Below are 19,737 nucleotides of genomic sequence, written 5' to 3' on the forward strand. Positions count from 1 at the left end.
TGTGAATACAAATAACCCAGCTGTGAAAAGATCAACGCATGTGTCTGTTGTGGCCAGTCAACTGCAAGTTATTTTTTGCAGCAGGGCACGGGAAGGATACGGCAGCTTTTCTCAGATCAGATCATTTTTCTATGAAAGTGACAAAGATGAAAAGTCATGGCAGAGAAGGTTGATAATTAAAATACATCTGTGTCTAATTACAGTATGTGTTACAATTATTGAGATGGTAGTGATATATGCTGGTACCAGGGAGAGATCCGAAGGTCTGAACACCCTAGGCTTGTGAGCAGAGCATTGCCTTAGGCAAAAATTAAAGTCAATATGGATGGAGATTATTTATTTATTGAATGGCAACACTGTGCCCAGCATATGCCCCCAGGGCTTAAGACCTAAGTTACATAGACAGGCAGATTGCCTAGCCAGTAGGTGGTCAATGCCTGTTGGTGGGCACACTTAATGAAGTTCCTCATCTGTGTCCAAATGTAAATGAAACTTCTGTGGACTCAAGCTGATTTATAATACCAATGCCAAACCTGAGTTCTTGTTTTTCAAAGGCAGAAAAGAAAAAAAGATAATGTGTTCCTATTCACCTTTAAGAATCTTGCTAGGCTAGCCACGCAAATTAATATTCTTTTCAATGAAGCTCTGTACTGTTTCCTAGTACATTATAGGGACAGTTTGAGCCTCTTCCTTTCTTTGCAAAGTGCCAATAATCATCTCAGTCAAGACCAGCTGGAAGAGATCTGGTGCTCCTGGCTTAGCTTTGTTAATCTGAATTATGGAAGCCCTGTTAACTTCTACATAGGAAAGAGGGATGTGTTTTACATGAACACGTGCACACAGACACAAATTTATAGGCTAGGTCTTGTTAAATGAAGTTCTTAATTCATATTATCATCTGATGTCTGCCCTTCGACCATCTAAATTTCCAATTAAATAGAAACATGTTTGTTATTTTTTAGCTAACAAAACATAAAATGTATTTTAGTCCCCATAACTAGTATAGGAAGGAAAAATGAAGAGTCACATGACTGAAAGTACATATTGGTGTGATATTTGAATGCCTGGATGTGACAGCAAGTTGATTTATATTGGATTTTATATATTCTAGAGCATGTAATGAGTTATTGATCTGTGATAAACCAAGATGACATTTTTGTAACCAGTAAACCATCAGTATATCCAGTAAGGATGAGTTTCAGTAATGTATCCTTATAACCTGGTTATTGGTAGTTTCAGGACACATTTAAAACAGTTTTTGCAAGAAGCAACATAACATATTTACAGATGTGCATGCATGTTGATGCTGTTTAATTCTCTCATATATCCACTAGGAAATCTATTTTTTCCTTAGCACGAAGAGAGGTCTTCTCTTCACTCACCCTCAGTGTGCTTCCTTGACTTCATTTGATGATGAGTTACCAGGGTGATCTGAACTCCACTTTTCCAAGATTTGGCTAGGGACTGAAAAACTTGTTTTCAGTTCAAAATTTCATTAGATGACTCAGTCTTCAAATCCACCCGTTTATAGAATGTACTCCAAGTGTAGTTGGAAATTCAGCATTCTCTACCTCTCCCCACCAGTCAAAGTTGTCTCACACTGCAATTCTGAGCAATGGGGTTTCTTGCTAAGTTCAAGCAGAACAAGGGACTTCCAGGGGTTTCTTTCAGTCTGAACGTCACACTTTAGACCTTGTTCCCAGGGACTGTAAGTCTCAGCAGTTATTTTTACACATAGGGGCTGGGGGGAAGGGGAGAGAGGGTCTCTCCGTGGTGGTATCTCTACTTGGCAAAAGCCTGTAGTGACTTGTCTTGCTGCCAAAGATGAAAAGAAAGGATGGAGGGAGTGGTAAGGACCTGACATCTGCTGTGCAGCTTCTTATCAGCCAAGTACTGTGACAGGCACTTCACCCGAATCCTGCCATGTGGACGGGGGCATGGGGATTATTACTTCAATGTTGTAGGTGAGAAACTGAGGCTCCAAAACATCATTTTTTCCCCTAAATCATAAAGGAAGAGCTGAGCATTTGGAATTCTGCTTTAGGGATTGGCTGCACAGTTCATAAATGTAGGTATAATACTTTTGATAGTAATATCTGTCTAATAGATTTGAAGTTATGTCTCATAGTTATGAAGATTAACATTTATAAATATCTAACTGAATACTTGATGCAATAAGGACTCAGTACATGGGAACGGCTATTATTATCATCATTCTTGTGGTTGTTGTCATCTTCATTATAACCATCATCATCTTGTAAGTCCTACCTAGGCCTCTACTGCAGTGGGATCAGATGGCTGGCACTTCACAGGTGTCCAATAATTTTTTACGAAATTGTCGAATAAGGGAAAGAATGTATTTGCTGCTCTTCCCACCCTCCTTCTTGGCATGAGATTTTAAGGAACTTACTAGAACAAGTCAGCTGCATTTCCCTTGTCTAGGAAGGGCAAGGGCAGTGCACATCTGTGAACTTTCAGGAAACAAGGGAGCAGGATGGAGGGCCCTGAATATCTCTCCTCACTGCCAGAGCAGAGAACCACAGGAAGGAAATGTCTGTTCACAAGTATTCATATCTTGAGAGGAATTCTGGCATGTAACAGTTATCCTGCTCTCCCAAACAGAGCAAGCCCTGCCTTGATTTCCTCTCTGAGCTCCCACAAGAACTTCTCAGGACTCAGGAAGTATCCACAATGATGGCGTGTCACCCTAACTTACTTTTTGCCCCCTCTCATCTCCCACTAAGAAAGGTTGTAGCAATTTTGCCCATTGGCTGAATATTGACTAATATTTGTTGAATTCCAAGGTTCATCCTATTTTTACTTCTAAACTCTAATGATTTTTAGGTAATAATTTAATAAACTGGATTTGTTAGAAATAAAACTCCAAAACCCTTTTAGCCCATTGTTTGATTGTTTTAATTGTCCTTTAGTCTCTTTCAAAATCTCTTTCTATAAAGAGAAGGTGTGATGAATTTGAAATTAATTCTAATTAATCTAATTCCATCACTGATTAAAGCTTTCTGATGTTTCCATATCAACTTGCCACCCCACAGGAGAAAGCCTTATAGCATCCTCGACACACACACCACCATCTCATATCTGACATAGCTCTTTTGAAGATCAGTAACATTTGTTGGAAAATACTGAGAGTCATGAAACCGAGATTCCATTCCAATATGACGTTTCCTTAACTTGCTAAGGCCAAAAGATTGCCAGCTTCTCTGGGTCGCAGTTTTCCCATTAGTAAAAGATCCCACTTGGCCATAGGTGATCTTTAGAATCCATTCAATATTTTTATTCTATCAGAAATCACTTAATCTTTACTTTTTCACTTTCTATCAAAATGGCTATTTCCTATTATCAAAATATGGGTTTAGGGAGATCCCTTTGAGATTGATATTTTTGCATAATCCAAAAAAATTAACATTTAAACACTTCTCATGGTTAAATGAGGAGTGGTCAAAAAAGGATGAAAAGCAGGCTGTTTTAGATATTCTGCCGCTCTACGGACATAAGTAACCAATAGAAGAGATGACGAGAAAAGGGCCAGTATAAGCTTAGGTATTATTCAACAGACAAAATGATCAAATTTTCCAATGGCAAGAGCAAAATTTTATAAATGCTTTTTGCTGCTACTGCAAAACCTCTGGCAATAAAAATAAAACTCTCTGAAGACTTATTCAAGGCATGGCTTCTGGGCTACTAAAATCTTCCTACCAGGGAAAACCTCTCAAGAGGGAAATGAAAAATGTGTTGCTATAGATGGGACCTAAAAATGTGAATCTACTAAATGAGAAACATTCATAAACTTGATTATTCCCTTCCTGCCAGGAAATCACCTGTTACTTTTTCCCTTCTTCCATTTTTTTCACTGATGTAGCTAATTCACATATATGAAGTAGAAATATATGGCACACAGGAATCTAGTCTGTTTTGCTAAACCCAGGACAGGCATAACTAATTAATGATAATAGTCTTTTCCCATGAGTTCTGCTACAGCCACAGCATCTTTGTCAATGGAACATCCCATGCAGTCACTATCAGAGTTGCCACAATATACTGTACTTACTTGCCTCCCATGAACTAGAGATCAAACTAGATCCCTAGACAGTATGATTTTCCAGGCACCGTCATAACCTACCACCACCCCCCCACAAGGAGTAGCTATAACATTCTCCATTGTATAATTCAGTAAACAAATTTAAAATGGCTGTGAAAGCAGAGGCAGGCAAAGTGACTGATTTTAAAAAGAAGGAGAACGTGAAAGTAAAATAATTCCTAAGTTGCTTTTCTATCTTAATTATCTGTAAAATTTATTGAGCACCTACTCTATACCCAGTCTAATAAGAACAAGAAGGGTGAGCCTATGCCAGCTTTTTAAAGGCCTTTATTTTACTTTTCCTTGTATTCAATACTACTCAATGAGAACCTGTATTTTACTTCAAATTAACCTTCAGACAATCATAGGATTTAGGTCAAAGAGCAAGATAACTAATTTATTGCAAGCCTACTGTGTGCCAAGCACTGTGCAGAGTACTTTGTCCTTACTATTTCATTTGTCTTTTACAATCCTATAAAGATTGATATTATCCCTATTTTATACATGAGGAAATTAAAACTCATCAAATTAAAGTAACTTTTCCGAGGTCAAACAGCTATTAAGGAGTGAAGTTTGGCTTTACTTGTCTCTATGCAGTGCATTTTCACCACATCAAATCACCTCTAAGAAGGACCTTAGACATTTGTCATTCTGTTTAATTAACATATTAGCAGAGCAAATCTGGAAAATATAAGCTACCAGCAACAGACAGAGGATAGTGGTTGTCCTTCTGCGTCATGCCTAGGCATATACCTAAACTGCCCTCCTGCATTTCACATCAATTCCATTGCAAAGGAAGGGGAATATTGGTGGCAGAAAAGAAAACAAAGGAAAAGCAAGAAAAAAAAAAGCAAGCTACTCAGGAGGTTGAGGTGGGAGGATTGCTTGAGCCTAGGAGTTCAAGGTTACAATGACCTATGATGAAACCACTGCACTCCAGCCTGGGTGACAAAGCAAGATCCTTCTCAAATAAATAAATAAATAGTAAATAAATAATTAAAAATTTTGATTCTAAAGTTTATATGGAAAGGCAAAAGACTCAGAATAGCCTATTGAAGGAGAAAGTATAGGCCAGGTACATGGCATGCACCTGCAGTCCCTGTTATTAGGGAAGCGGATACAGGAGAATCACTTGAGCACAGGGTTTTGAGGCCAGCCTGGGTAACATAGCAAGGTCACATGTCATATTTTAAAAGTATAGTATTGGCAAAAGAATAGACAAATAGGTCAGCGTAATGGAATGGAGAGCCCAGATGTATGACAAAAAAGCAAATACAATACAATGGAGAAAAGACAGCTATTTCAACAAATTTTACTGGAACGACTGGATACTCACATGCAAAAAAACATTAATCTAGACAGAGACCTTATACCCTTCACAAAAAGTAACTTAAAATGGGTCACAGATCTAAATGTAAAACTATAAAATTTCTATAAGATAACATGGGAAAAAGTCTAGATGACATTGGGCTTGGAAGTGACATTTTCGATGCAACACCAAAGGCACAATCTATGAAAGAAGGAAGTGATAAGCTGGAATTTGTTACAATCTAAAATTTTTGCTCTATGAACAGCACAGTCAAGAGAATGAAAAGATAAACCAAGGATTGGGAAAATATATTTCCAAAAGACCATATCCGATAAAGGACTGTTGTCCAAAATTTATGAAGAACTCTTAAAACTCAATAATAAGAAAACAACCCGATTAAAAAAATAGGCCAAATATCTCTTCTGTTTGTGAAATCTAAAAATGTTGAATTCATAGAAGTAGAGAGTAGAATGGTGGTTACTGGGAGCTGAGAGCGAGGGGTGGGGTGGGTAGATGTTGGCAAAAGGATACAAACTTTCACTTAGGAGGAATTAATTCAAGATATTTGTTGTCCAACGTGGTGACTATAGTCAATAACAATGAATTATATTCTTGCAAACTGCTAAAAAAGTATATTTTATGTTTTCTCACACCTGGAAAAACAGTAATTACATGAGTTAACCCATATGTTAATTAGCTCAGTTTAACCTTCTGCAATGTATACATATTTTAAAATAAATATTCACAATTTGTATTTATCCACTTAAATAAATAAAGTTAAAATTAAAAAGACTTTTGGTCCAGAAAGAAGGTGAAAGTAGAAATATGTAATGTAGCATAGCAAAAATTGCTTTATATGGTATTAGAGAAACTGCTTTCATGATGATATATCTCCTTCCTTGGCTAAAGGTATGAAATGCAGGAAGCCTAGCTCTGGCAGCCCCTTACCTGGTTCCTCAGACACAATACAGTTTTTAAGAGTGAAATTCAGACACACTTCCCTGAGGAATGAGGTAGACCTAGGGAAGCTGTACCCTCTCACTCATCCGTACTGTGAACACATCCTCAGCTCTGCTTGTCTGCTGATTCTACGGTAGACAGAAAAAGTGGACTTTGGGTCAAACCTAGCTCAGAAGTGTTTCCTGTACTCAACATTTTTCTTCTTCTTTTTAGCCAAATTTTTATTCAGAAATTTATATTAGCTTTAATTCTTCTTGCTTATAGGAACACATTTTCCCAGTGATTTTTACCTTCAGTTATATTTGGCTGATGGATGCCTCTGACACAGCATTAATGTCTCTACCTCATTCCTTGCTCCTCAAAAAAGAAAAAGACCGAAAACCTTAACAAACACCTCACCAAAGAAGACATACAGATGGCAAATAAATGTATGAAAAGATGCTGTACATCATATGTCACCAAAGAAATGCAAATTAAGCAGCAGGTTACTGCCACACCCCTATTAGAATGGCCAAAATTCAGAACACTGACAAGGAATGCTGGAGAGGGTGTGGAGCAGCAGGAACTTTTCATGCATTGCTGATGCGAATGCAAAATGGTACAGCCACTTTGGAAAACAGTTTGGTATTTTCTTACAAAACTGAACATGTGCTTACCATACAATCCAAAAATCACACATCTTAGTATTTACAGAAAAGCTGAAAACTTATTTCCATGCACAAATTTGCACATGGATATTTATACAGCTTTGTTCATAATGGCCAAAAGTTGGAAGCATCCAGAATGTCCTTCAGTAGGTGAATGGATAAATAAACTATAATACATTCAGACCATGGAATATTATTCAATATTAGAATGAAATGAGCTATCAATCTATGAAAAGACATGTGAGGAACTTAAATATATATTATTAAGTGAAAGAAGCCAATATAAACAGGCTATGTACTATATGACTCCAACTATGACATTCTGGAAAAGGCAAAACAGTGAAAAGAGGGAAAAAGAAAGGGATGAGTAATCCAAACATAGAAGATTTTTTTTTAGAGCAGTGAAACTTCTCTATATGATACTGTAATAGTGGATACATGTCATTATGCATTAATCCAAACTCCTAGAATGTACAGCACAAATGGTGAACTGTAATGTAAATGTAATATGTGTTTATACAGTATAATAGATGGAAAGATTTTGTACATAGATCTGCATGAAAATGAATTTATTAAGAGCAAAAATATGCTTATTTCAAATCTCCACATACAGCTTTTTCAAAAAGACACAGTCCATCGAAAGAACCCTCCAAAAGAATTTCTATAATCTATAGCAGGTGTACATGTTGTTAATCAAGTGTTTAACGTTTATTCTAGCTAGCCCATTAATTTTAGATCACTGCAATATATGGCATGGATGAAATTATATTTTTATAGGCTATACATTCATTTTATTGTACTTTGGGGCCTTCTGTAAAAATCAATAAAAACATTTTCATGCTTTTTTCTAAGACACGAAATACAAGTTCGCTATTTAAATATAAAGGTGCACTTTTGCATAAATTTATGACATAGGTTCTAACTGTGATTTATATCACAGTATCAATAACAACATATTTTGTCCAATATGCAAACTTTCATGTGCATCACTATTTCTGTGGGAAAAAAAAATGAAAGGAACCCACCTCGCAGCAACCCACTTTGTGACAATTTTCAGAAACTCCTGCAGAGAAAAATGATGGCTGTGAAAAACGGTTGATGTTCTTTGAATTTGCATTTGCATAAAGGAAAGTAGAAAATTAACATGATTATATAGATAATTGTGGCAAAAGAAACCACAAAAAGCAACCTGTAATATCCAAATCAGTAATGGAGATGAAAATTATGGTTAGGTCCAATACTGAACAGTGGCCCAGTTCTCTCTCTTTTTCTGGGCAAGGGGAGATGGGGAGGTTCAGTTGTGTGTTTTTACCATCCAATGTTGAAATATCTTGAAAAGTTTTAACAAGGTTTCAGATTTTCTTAATAAAGATTAAGTTGTCTACTAATAAAATTAATTACTCTCAATGAAAGAACAAACTTCTCATAGTACATGGGGGTATGTAAAAGAAGGAAATTATCTGTTTCAAAAACCCAGGGGTTTTTAGGGTTTTGACATATAGCTTTATATAGTTTATGTCACACAGGCACATACATATGCGCTCATATACACAGCCCTCATTTTGCTTTTGTTTTTCAAAAATGGAATCACATGAAATAAGTTTTTCTATAGCATATTTATATCTTCTGATATACAGTGGATGTTTTTCTTTTTTTTTCTTTTTTAAATTTTTTGTAGAGACAAGGTCTTAGTAAGTTGCCAAAGCTGGCCTCAAACTCTTGAGCTCAAGCAATCCTCCTCACTTAGCCTCCCAAAGTTCTGGGATTATAGTCATGAGCTACTATCTCCAGCCTACAGTGGATATCTTTCTATGCATATAATGTTAATAAATACCATCACTGCATATTTTTTAAATATTTCGTATAGTTTTAATGTATACCATCACTTTAAATAGTGAGTTTTTGCTGCCAATCTTAGAATATAAATGATAATTCATATTTTGAGACCAGGAGCAGCAGCTAACGCCTGTAATCCCAGCACTTTGGGAGGCCCAAGTGAGCAGATTACTTGAGCCCAAGAGTTTGAGACCAGCCTGGACAACATGGCCAAAACTCATCTTTACAAAAAATTAGCTGGATGTGGTCGCATGCACCTGTAGTCCCAGCTATGCAGGAGGCTCATGTGGCAGGACTGATTGAGCCCAGGAGCTCAAGGCTGCAGTAAGCCATGGAGCCATGATCATGCCACCGTACTCCAGCCTGGGCAACAGAGCCAGACCCTATCTCAAAAACAAAAAAAAAAAACTTGTCTTACTGCATTGGTTACATCTTCATAGGTAAATAATATTAGCAATTGATGACTGATATCCATGGCTCTTATTTTCTTTAAAAAAGGATTCTTGTATTTTACCAGTAAAAACTGTTGGATTTTGAAATGAGAGGTTTACAGTTTGAACATAGCAAAAAATTATCCTATTCTAGTTTTGTATAAGAGCTATAATCAAGATGTACTTACAGCTTTTTAACAATGTACTGTAATAGTATAAGTTCATTCACTTTTCTGGTAAGCATCTTTGTGTTACCACTCAAGCCATCCATTCAATAAGTATGCATTTAGCCAAGCATTGTCCTAAGTACTCCAGATAAATGTAAGGCCCATGCTTTCCAGCACTGCTGAAGGCAACTACTTTTACTCTGAAACACCTATATACAGCACAACAGTGGGTCAGGATATCAGTGGTACAGAAGAGAGAGAGGAGGACACTAGAGGGGCTTATTGTAATGGAGAAGGAAGGGAGGCAGGCATGGCAGAGATCATTTAACAAAGCACCCCCGAGTGACTCTGATATGGTCACCAAATTGGACACTGGGGTTTGGTAATAACTAACTTTAATTTAGAGTTTTACTTTATAAAACTTACACAATGTTTTTACCAACATTATTTACCCCTAAAAATAAACTTCATGTTAAACATTATCTCAGCATGACTGAAGAGGAAACTGAAGGTTGTAATTGTTTAGAGCCAAAGCTAAGCAAAAATCAAAACTTGTGATCTTTGTACTTACCCTTGTAAAGTAATTGAATAAGTGTAATACATGACTTAATAATTTTTATAATTTTTGGCAGTGGGATCTAGAATTCATTCTTCCCGGATTTTTACCCAATCTCTCTCATTTCCTCCTTCAACAAGAGAATTACCTCTTAATCTCATCAGAACAGGTCTTTCCAACCTGTGCTTTCCCAATTCTTCTGAAGTACAGGGATACCTAAGACCAGTCCCCCAGGAAATTCCCAGGTTCTTGACCCACATTGACTTGTGCTATCAAGAGGTTAAGACAGGAAGTGCTAAAATCAGGGCCAAAGTCTGTGCTGCAGTGTGAAGAATTCTGCTTTCTATCAAGCCCTTAAGGCTTAAGGCCATTACCAGGGAGCCAGAACCTTCACTGGATAGCCACAGTCCTGTGGCCTCCAATCAAGGACAGCCTGTTCCTTCTCCAGAAGGAAGACTGCTGCAGTCCCAGAGTCCTTTTCCTAACCTGTCTTAGTTACAGAGCACACATAAGAGGCTCTTTGGGCAAAGGATGTTGCATTTTTCTGCCTCTTTGCAACTTAAGGAATATGAGAGGAAGAAAAGTGGTAGAGGGAATTCAGGAGGCCAGATCAGAAATTCAATCTCTGCTGAAAACTGCCCCAGATCTTACTACTAAAGCAGGATCTTGAGAGCTCTCTGGCATATTAAATATTCATTAAAAGCCAAACACTACTTTCTCAACATTTGACTAAATAATAGAAGTATAGATTTGTCCCATCTCTTCTCTTGGATTGCTCAGCTATACATAGCACTAAATTACAGTTTTAATGAAGTCAGTTTAAAAGATGAGGAAAAAATCCTTTGTAGTTTATTCCTGCCTTTCATTTTCTCTTAATTCAATCATAAACTAAAGAGATTCATAAAATGTTTATGAAGGGTAATAAAGTGATATTTTTAATACAAAGGTTGCTTATGTAATTAAGCATACATTCTATGACATTCTGTGTAAGTCGAAATGGTTTGCATGACATTAACAAATACTTATATCTATTTTATTTCTCTCTGCATTAATGACAAATCATAAAACAGAAAGAAAAGAAAAGTAAGTTCCTGCCAACATAAGTACCTACGGTGCACAAGTTGAAACTGCAGATGCTGCTAAAGACTTTATCTTTTTCTTGGAAATGTTCCATTAAATTTAATTAGATTTCTCATTTGCTTTCCTTTTCACTCTGTCTCTCGATCTCTCTCTTTCTCTCTATTTTCTTCTCTCTCTCTCCTCTAGATATATTGAGAGAACACTATATGAGTTGTTTTAAAATGACCCACATAATATGAATGAAGAAACAAATCACCATCAGAAAGAAGAAAATGGCCATTTTGTAATCCTATCACTATTACATGATAAATTGTCTTGAACGCAAAGCACCCTAACCATTAAATAATATCATGATACTGACGATATCCATACTCACTTTTCATAAGCTTTCCTTTTCTAAATAAAATGGAAAACTCTTCTTAAATAATTAAAGTTACCTCCTATAAATTTCAGGAGGTCTTTTTGTAAACCGAATTGGAAGTGATCTAATCTTTTATTGTTATAGCATTTTGTCATCTGGCTGTCAAGATGTGACTCTTTTTCCTCTGAAATATCCACTCTCTTTAATGTTTCATGTTAGCATTTCAAATCAAGTAAAATGACATATTCATGTTGTCCAAGAAAATTGAGAGAAGCTACTGAAATGTATTTCCCTAGGTTCATTTACACTTTAGCAGCAAATCTTGATGATCAGGGGCTAAGATGCCTAAGTTAAATGGCACGGTAAAGGTTAAGTAAATTGGTTTGGGTAATTTTTCAACCTCATCTACACCACACTAAGACCAAAGTTCTCTTAAAATTTCTGAAATAATGATTTTATATAGTTTCATTGAAAGTTTTAAAAGTATCTATCAGTATTTTCTATAAAAGCATCAGGCTGGAAAGAATTCACTAAACGGTCAGCTCAAAAAGATAGTAGATAAAAGATGATGAATTGCCAGGTCTGCATTTCCTGTGTTTGCAAGCCACTAGTGAGACTGCATGATTTCCAAGTTGGAGGACTGAATCTAGGAGTGTGAAGGATGAAGGGTTTCTTGCACTGGTTCTCCTGAGCACGTGCGCCTTCAGAAGGTAGATAGGCTAACCTGCATACTAGATAAAAACTGGATTTCCTCTTATGTTTTCATATGTATGTGGCTCATGTAGATTTTGGTATTTTTCTGGAAGATATAAGTTTCCCTATCTATTGAGGAAACTGTGTAGTAATTTCCATTTTTCTGCTAGGCATCACCTCGTGGACACCATGCCAGCCCTTTAAACTCCATTTACCCAGAACCATACTCAATCATCCCCCCATTAACCTCTTCCACCTCATGTTCCTCTTATAATAATACAATTTATCTTAAATTTGGCCAGACTAAGAAACTTGGAAAAATCTCCCACATCCCCTTCCTGGCCACTCAAACATGTACCAACTCTGCTGTGTCTTCTGGTATATGTTCCTACTTTTCTATTGAATCTTCCTCCATTGGTCATCTTCTGTCCTGACCCCTACACTAGCATTCTTACATCTGATACCATTCGCTTCTCCAAGCTGTGCCTCCTCTGGCTTGAGAGCTGTCTCTCCATCAAAAACATTACAATCATCTTTTCCTTAAAAATCTGTCTTCTAAACACATGAGGAAAACATTCAAGCTTCAGCATACGCCAGTTAAGGAATTTTGTACAATGATCTCATCCTGTCTTTTCAGTCACATCTCCTATTTCTTGCCTCCAAGAACAGCAGTCATGGCCCCAGTGTACTATGCCCTGTCACCCTCCCCTGATTCTGGTGTCCCCTCTGCCCAAACTACTTCCTTTAGAGTTTCTACCTGGAGATACTTGTCTTCCGGTGTGACTCAGCTTATAGGACCTCGTGTCATGAAGCTGCAGTGTTATGCATTTCCCCTTGTCCTATACATCCAAAGTACTTTTTCTCTACCTCTGGGTTTAAAATTTATAGTATTCTACTACATGTGATGTTAACTCTTTGCACATCTGTCTCTTCAGTCAGGTTGCATGTTCTCTCACTTACTATTCCATCCATCAAAATCTCCTTGGTTCCTGTCTCAGCCTCTAATTCTAGACAGTAGTGATACAAAGACCTAGTTCCCTCTCTCAGGGAGCTCCATTTAGTAAGTAATAAAACATGTTAATAAGGTTACATGATGAGATAAGTGTAATAAGGAAGTCCAAAGGGCAGAGAATAGGGAGACAGTGTGATAAGCACCAGACTTAGATTCAGAAGACCCAAGTTCAAGGTCTGGCTCTGCTGTGTAACTGGGTTATCTTTATAATAAGCAAATTTCCCAGTTGCAGCTTTCTCATTTGCAAAAGGAGCACCCCTACCACATAGTGCTCTATAAGGACCAAAATAAAATTAAGTAGTGAATTTTCATTTGTGCCACCAGATCTACCCTTAATCCTTTTTCTCCCTACTCCCTAGAGGTTGACCATTAAGGGCTGCATCATCGGGCCTCCTTGCCCTTTGCCTTCAAGTGAGGTTGAACCAGTGAACAGCACCAGCAGGGGATCAGAAAGAGGGAAGAGAGTGGGTGGTGACATTTATTTCCCCATCCCCTTCCTACATGTCACCCCAGGATGAGACAGTCCCTTGACTGAAGGGCACAGCTCCTGCAGGTGGGTCCTCTCTACATAGTCTTCACATCTCCAGGTTCTGCTGAAGCAATTAGCTCCTTCATCTGACTTCTTAGGACCTAGGGGTGGCAAAGGCCCCAGAGTAACTGGCCCTTATGGTCTCCCTATTCTCTACCCACACCTTAATAAACAGTCACGTTATTAAAGGCTCCTTAAATTACCAAAGTCAAGTGTGCCATCTGTTCCCTGCCACGACTCTACATGATAAAACTGCTTTTGAAATTTTAAGTTGCTGTCTAAATGCAAGGTATTTCTCATTTATCTCTGCATAGTGCTTTACACAAAGCAGATTGCTGCTATTAATAACAAATGGTGAAATGAATATATGCAAGAATGAATGAGTGAATGATCCTGCCCCCTTCCACTTTAGTTACAGTCTTATCCTGGGGATATATCCTTGTCACCTTGATTAGATTTCGTAATGCCCTGATTTGATTTGGGAGGTCCCCTTTTCCCTTGGAACTCACTGTCTCTTAGACTGTCTGCAGAAATGTCAGCCCTTGTATATTTCTAGTGGTTTAACTTTAAAGGGCTAACTTTGTTTCCAATTTCTAGAAATATCCCCCTTCTATAGGCTGCACATTTACTTTATGTAAAAAATAGGTTACTTATTTGTTTACTCATATTTTTTCTTCTTCATAAAAACTGGCAAAAAAAAAAAAAAGTCAAAAGCAAACAAATTGATTGTTCCTTTACTACATGGGAACCAAGATCATATTTAGGGAGTTGGTAGCCAAGACTGGGGTAGTGTTTTCAAAGCACAATAAATAAACATCAGGCAAATAAGTTCCTCTACTGCCCCCTTTTACAGGCAAAAGCCTAGCCAGTGAATGGCCAATTGGATAGCCTGATGAAAAGATCTAAACAAAATAAATCACGGAATTCAGTAGCTTGATATGTATGAGGAACTGAAATAGTGGCTGGTTGATTGGCTTTTTATATTAAATTATTTCCATCAATTATAAATTATCCTTGTCTCCTGAATCCTCACCTATCTCAATGATATAGGACACAACCATTTCTTCTTATTTTAATATGACAGTTACTGAGGTTGATGGCTTACAAATGAGAAACCGACCCCTGGAAATTGTCTTTAGAAAACAAACTTTTGAGTAAACATATTTAATAGTATGCCTTGGAACTGAGTGGGTATTATTCATTAGCAAATAATTGCATAACTGGAATTCTTAATTAAAATTTGCGATGAGAAATGAATCTGTTTATTTTATAATTATGACCCAGAAATTCAGAACATATTGTGGTAGCTTATGAACACAATTCCAAAGATTTTAATGCAGCAAAAGAATTCATAAAGCCTTAAACAGAAAGTATTGGAGGAAAAATACACACATACACACACACAAACACACACAATGTGTGTAATGATACAGCGGCAATAAGATTCATCAAATACAACTATAACAAAAATATTCAAGTTTAATGGGTGTGTGATATTGTTAAAAACCTCTAATCAGTCCTTCTGGATGAAAAGCTCTCAGCCAAACAGATTTTCATTTTAGCTGTGTAAGTGAAATACAAAGCCCAATGATGGCAAATTCTGTGAGGCTCCTGTTTTAAGCGTTCCTTAAACGTATAAACTTGAAGTGATCTTTTCAGCATATATCACAATTCAAACTTCTAAAAGACAGCCACCAAGGAACATACCCTAGCAATGGTCAAATGAATCAGATAATGTTTAAATCTAACTTGGTTTCTGGAGCCAACCTACTAAGAAAGTTTGTTGTAAAAATTTATAGACCTGAATTATTTTTACTCGCTGACTGGCAATTGATGATAGGTTCAAAGGCCAGAGGGGTTTGGGAACCAGAACTTGGGCAGTTCACTTGGTGGAACCAAATGAAAATTAGACAAACTAAGTTTCTCTTGAGCCTCTTTCTAGAACATAAATGAAACCTCCATAACTGGGACTGGTAGAGAGAGCACTTACTGCCACTTCACCATAGTTTAGGAGGGCATTTGGGACTTTAAACAACACCTATTTTTAAAGCTGTACTCTAATAGTCTTTGCTTTTGAGATGGAGTCTTAGTCTGTCACCCAGGCTAGAATGCAGTGGTGCCATCTTGGCTCACTGCAACCTCTGCCTCCTGGATTCAAGCGATTCTCCTGCCTCAGCCTCCCAAGTAGCTGGGATGACAGGCATGTGCCACCATGCCCAGCTAAGTTGTGTGTGTGTGTATGTGTGTGTATTTTTAGTAGAGACAGGGTTTCACCATATTGACCAGGTTGGTCTTGAACTCCTGATCTCGTGATCCACCTGCCACTTTTGATTTTTACCCCAGAACATCAGCTTCTTCCTGTCCTCCAAACACACACCACCCTTCACTCCATCTTAGCAGTGTAATTTTAATAACCTCAATATATTTGATGTTAATAAAATGTCCATAATAGTAAACATCCTATCTGAGAAGGCAAACAGGAAAGAAAATATTGTTTTCACTGAGTGCCTTTTGTTTGGAAAGATGGAAGAAATTACCCAGAATTCTATTCTCTTTCCCTTAACCAGTAGGTGGCACTAGTGGCTTCTGGCAATGGATCAGCTCTCTGTACCTATAATGTAGGGGTTTCTGTGTGTAAAACAATCAATGATTAAGATTTGAGGGAGGGTGAGGAAGGTGTGAACATATGGCCCTAAACATTAATTGAAACATTTATAGCTTAACCAAAGAGGTTTATTTTAATATAAATTTGCATGGTGTGATAAAAGTCTTATTATCATTTACAAGTGATTCAGAACAGTTCAATGGATAATAGAATGTATATAATGTGTAGAGGTTTAAACTACGCTATGAATCCTATCGCAGAGGTCCTTAAACTGGATCTTATGTGACAAGCAAAAACTATCAAAACACTTGACATTGAAGCACACATTTACTTGTAGCCTAGCTTTGAATATCTAATTATGGGTTTTTAATTTTTTTATTTCCTGTGTTATCCAAGACATAGTTTTAAAAACTTGTGCTCATATCATTTTTCATAGAATGGTAAACTAGAAAGAAAAATAGGCTTGAGGGGCAAACAAACCTGGATGAGAATCCAGGCTACCAACCTACTAGGGCAGAAAACCTTAGCAAGATAGTTATTTTAACCAAGCCTAGGTTTCCTTGTTTATAATGATGTCTGTCTGAAAGGACTGTGGTGAGAATTCATACTATTGTTTCTGGCCAGGATCTGGGATGAAATAGGTATCCAGTCAATTCCTTCTTCCTTTGTTGGTTTGAATTTTAAGGTTGGCTGAAGCAAATAAAATAGTAATAATAATAACATTAGGTAAGGAGGTTTGTTTTTATAAACCAAGTTTGAAGTATATATTTTAAAAAGTAAATAAACTGTTTTAATTCTCTACCACTTTTAATTAATTTCATAATCTTTCTCCTTTGTTAAGACATTCTAACATTTAATAGGTATTATTCAGCTCCAATTCTTCAAGGTCAGAGGGTTGGTTATTGTAAATTTGTAGAGAGAAGTCTGTCAGGAATTTGGAGTCTCGGCTTCTTTTTTGGTGGGATGTAAGCTGGCATTCCAGTATCCTAAGTATTCCTTTCCAAGTTCAGATAAGCACAATTAAGTGACTGTCTGAGTTGCCCGCTTTTTGTATGACCCACCCTTCAAAAAGTTCATTTTGCTTGTTTGTTCAAAAGATCTTTGATAAAATGATGATAGCCTTCATATCTCGTCTGTTTGCAAAAGAGCTAGTGTTATTAAAGGCTGTTTGCTGTTCATCTTTCTTATGGAAATAACAGTATTTTTTTAAAGCCTGATTCTTATTTGGCTTGGGCACTCAGTGTCCTTCCACACAGTGACACCTAGAGAGTCATTAGCAAAATTAGATAAGTAACTGATGTATTAGCTCCGTAAGTGCACGGTGTAGTCCCTTTATCAGAGTGTCTAGCAAAAATTATTCATGCTGAGGTAGTAATCAAAATGACTTTAAAAAGCACATTTTTATCATTCTAAACATACGCAGTGCCATGGTGGTATACTGTGTAGTGCATAATAATAGAAATGAATTATGTCAGTAAAATCTTGAGGCTTAAGATTTACTGTGATAAATATTTTTCATTAAAGTGAAATATCTTGGCAGAGTCACTTTCATATGCAGACTGTTGACACAAGGAGGCCAGCTGTGCCTATGCAGATGCCGAGATTTGGGTCTATATTATTAATGATTTATCATGTCATGGAGAGCGTAGATTAGTTTTGAAAGCAATCCCTTGCCACAAAAGCACTTTCTATAATGTGCGAACGCAAGGAATTACTATATGTGCATTCCGAATTAAAGTAATCACAGAAGCTGCAGCAACCTTTGAAATTTCAATACTTCTTTTTATTTTGAAACATGAAACTCTATATCCTAAATTTTATTATTCATTAAAATTCATACAAAGTGTTATTTCATATCAACTGGATCGTGAGTGGTGTGTGTATCAGAATTAATAGACATATACACGTAGATAAGAAAATGAAGGAGATGGAATGGAACAAAACTTTATTGCAAACCTATTGTGTAGCACAATACTGCTATTAACTATTAACTTTTGCCCTTAATCTCACATTTAATGTGAGATTGGATTAAATTTTGAATTCATTTCTGCAGGATTCCAAGATTCTGCTGCCTTCAGAGAATCTATAAAAGCATTGTTCAATATTTATTCAGGGCTTGCTTTGTTCCAGGTCACATGCTAAACACTTTACATGTATTATCACATTCTGTTTTTATAAAATCCATTTGAATATTATTATCACCATATCTGTTTTCCAGATGAGAAGACTGAAGCATGTGTGGCTAAATAAGTTATCCCAAGTCACGAGTCTAGTGAGAGGAGGAGGCTGGATTTCAATCCAGACTGTCTAATATTCCAAAGACTTCATTCCTAACTACTGCTATTAACTATGTCCTCACTATGAACTACTATTACAACTAAGTATGGGGTAGAATTCAGCTCCTGCTTGCTTACTACCTCCGTGGCATTAGGCAAGTCACTTGAACTCTCTAAGCTTCCATTTTCTCATCTATAAAATGGTAATAATGATAATACTTACCTTGTAGCATTGTTGCAAGTTAATATTTCTAAAATGCTTAGAACAGGGTTTGGGTGTGTAATAAGTACTGATGTTTTGTTTAATAACTGTAACAGTTAAGAAGTTGTACATTCTGATAACTGATTAACTTTTATTAACAATTACACAAATTTTCTGTAATTTTCAGATGACTGTTATGCTTCAAACTAAATTGTAAACAAAATGACTACTTTCCCCTGATGGGAAATGTATAGATAAGGTTAAAGCATAATCCTAACCATGTAAAGTGTTGGGCCCTTTACAATTCCTTTCTGGTGAAAACAGTCAATTACCTCCATTCATCCATACATTCTTTCTTTTACTCATTTAACAAACATTCTCATGCCAGTACTTTGCTGAGTCCTGGGGACACAGAGTGAATATATGGAGAAGCATCCAATCTAAAGCTGATGATATTCTCTGGAAGCACATAAGGGAGTGTGAGAAAGTTGTAGATTCCATTATTAGATCTGTTTAAAAAGTATTTATTGGGCATCCATTAAATGCCAGGCACTGTCATAGGAACTGGGACTGTCTAGATAAATAAAGATCTTTGCTGTTAAGAAGCGTCGAGTGGGGAAGACATGCTAAATCCATCATTTTCCTTCCATCTGCTTAATTGTGTAAGTGAACTGGTTAGGGGAGTACAGAAGAGAAGCACTTATGCCCATTGCAGGGGCTAGTAGGATGAGGCAAGTTTTGACATTTAAGCAAATTGTTGGCTAGAAGTCAAGAAAAGCAGAAATTAAACCACATGCCAGTATGGGGATGGAGTACCCAGAAAGCAGAGTCACCATGAAACAGTGTGGCACAGTAGTGAACTGCAAGTTTCTGGGTAGTGCTAGCATCTAAAGCAGAAGGTAGAGAGAGGAGGGATCAGGCTGGAGAAGTAGGCAAAGCTAAAAGGTTAAAAGTGTGTAAAATCAACTGATGAG

This window comes from Aotus nancymaae, unplaced genomic scaffold (genome assembly GCF_030222135.1).
Source record: "Aotus nancymaae isolate 86718 unplaced genomic scaffold, 86718_ANA_hifiasm-v0.15.2.pri h1tg000062l, whole genome shotgun sequence".
Lineage (NCBI taxonomy): Eukaryota > Metazoa > Chordata > Mammalia > Primates > Aotidae > Aotus > Aotus nancymaae.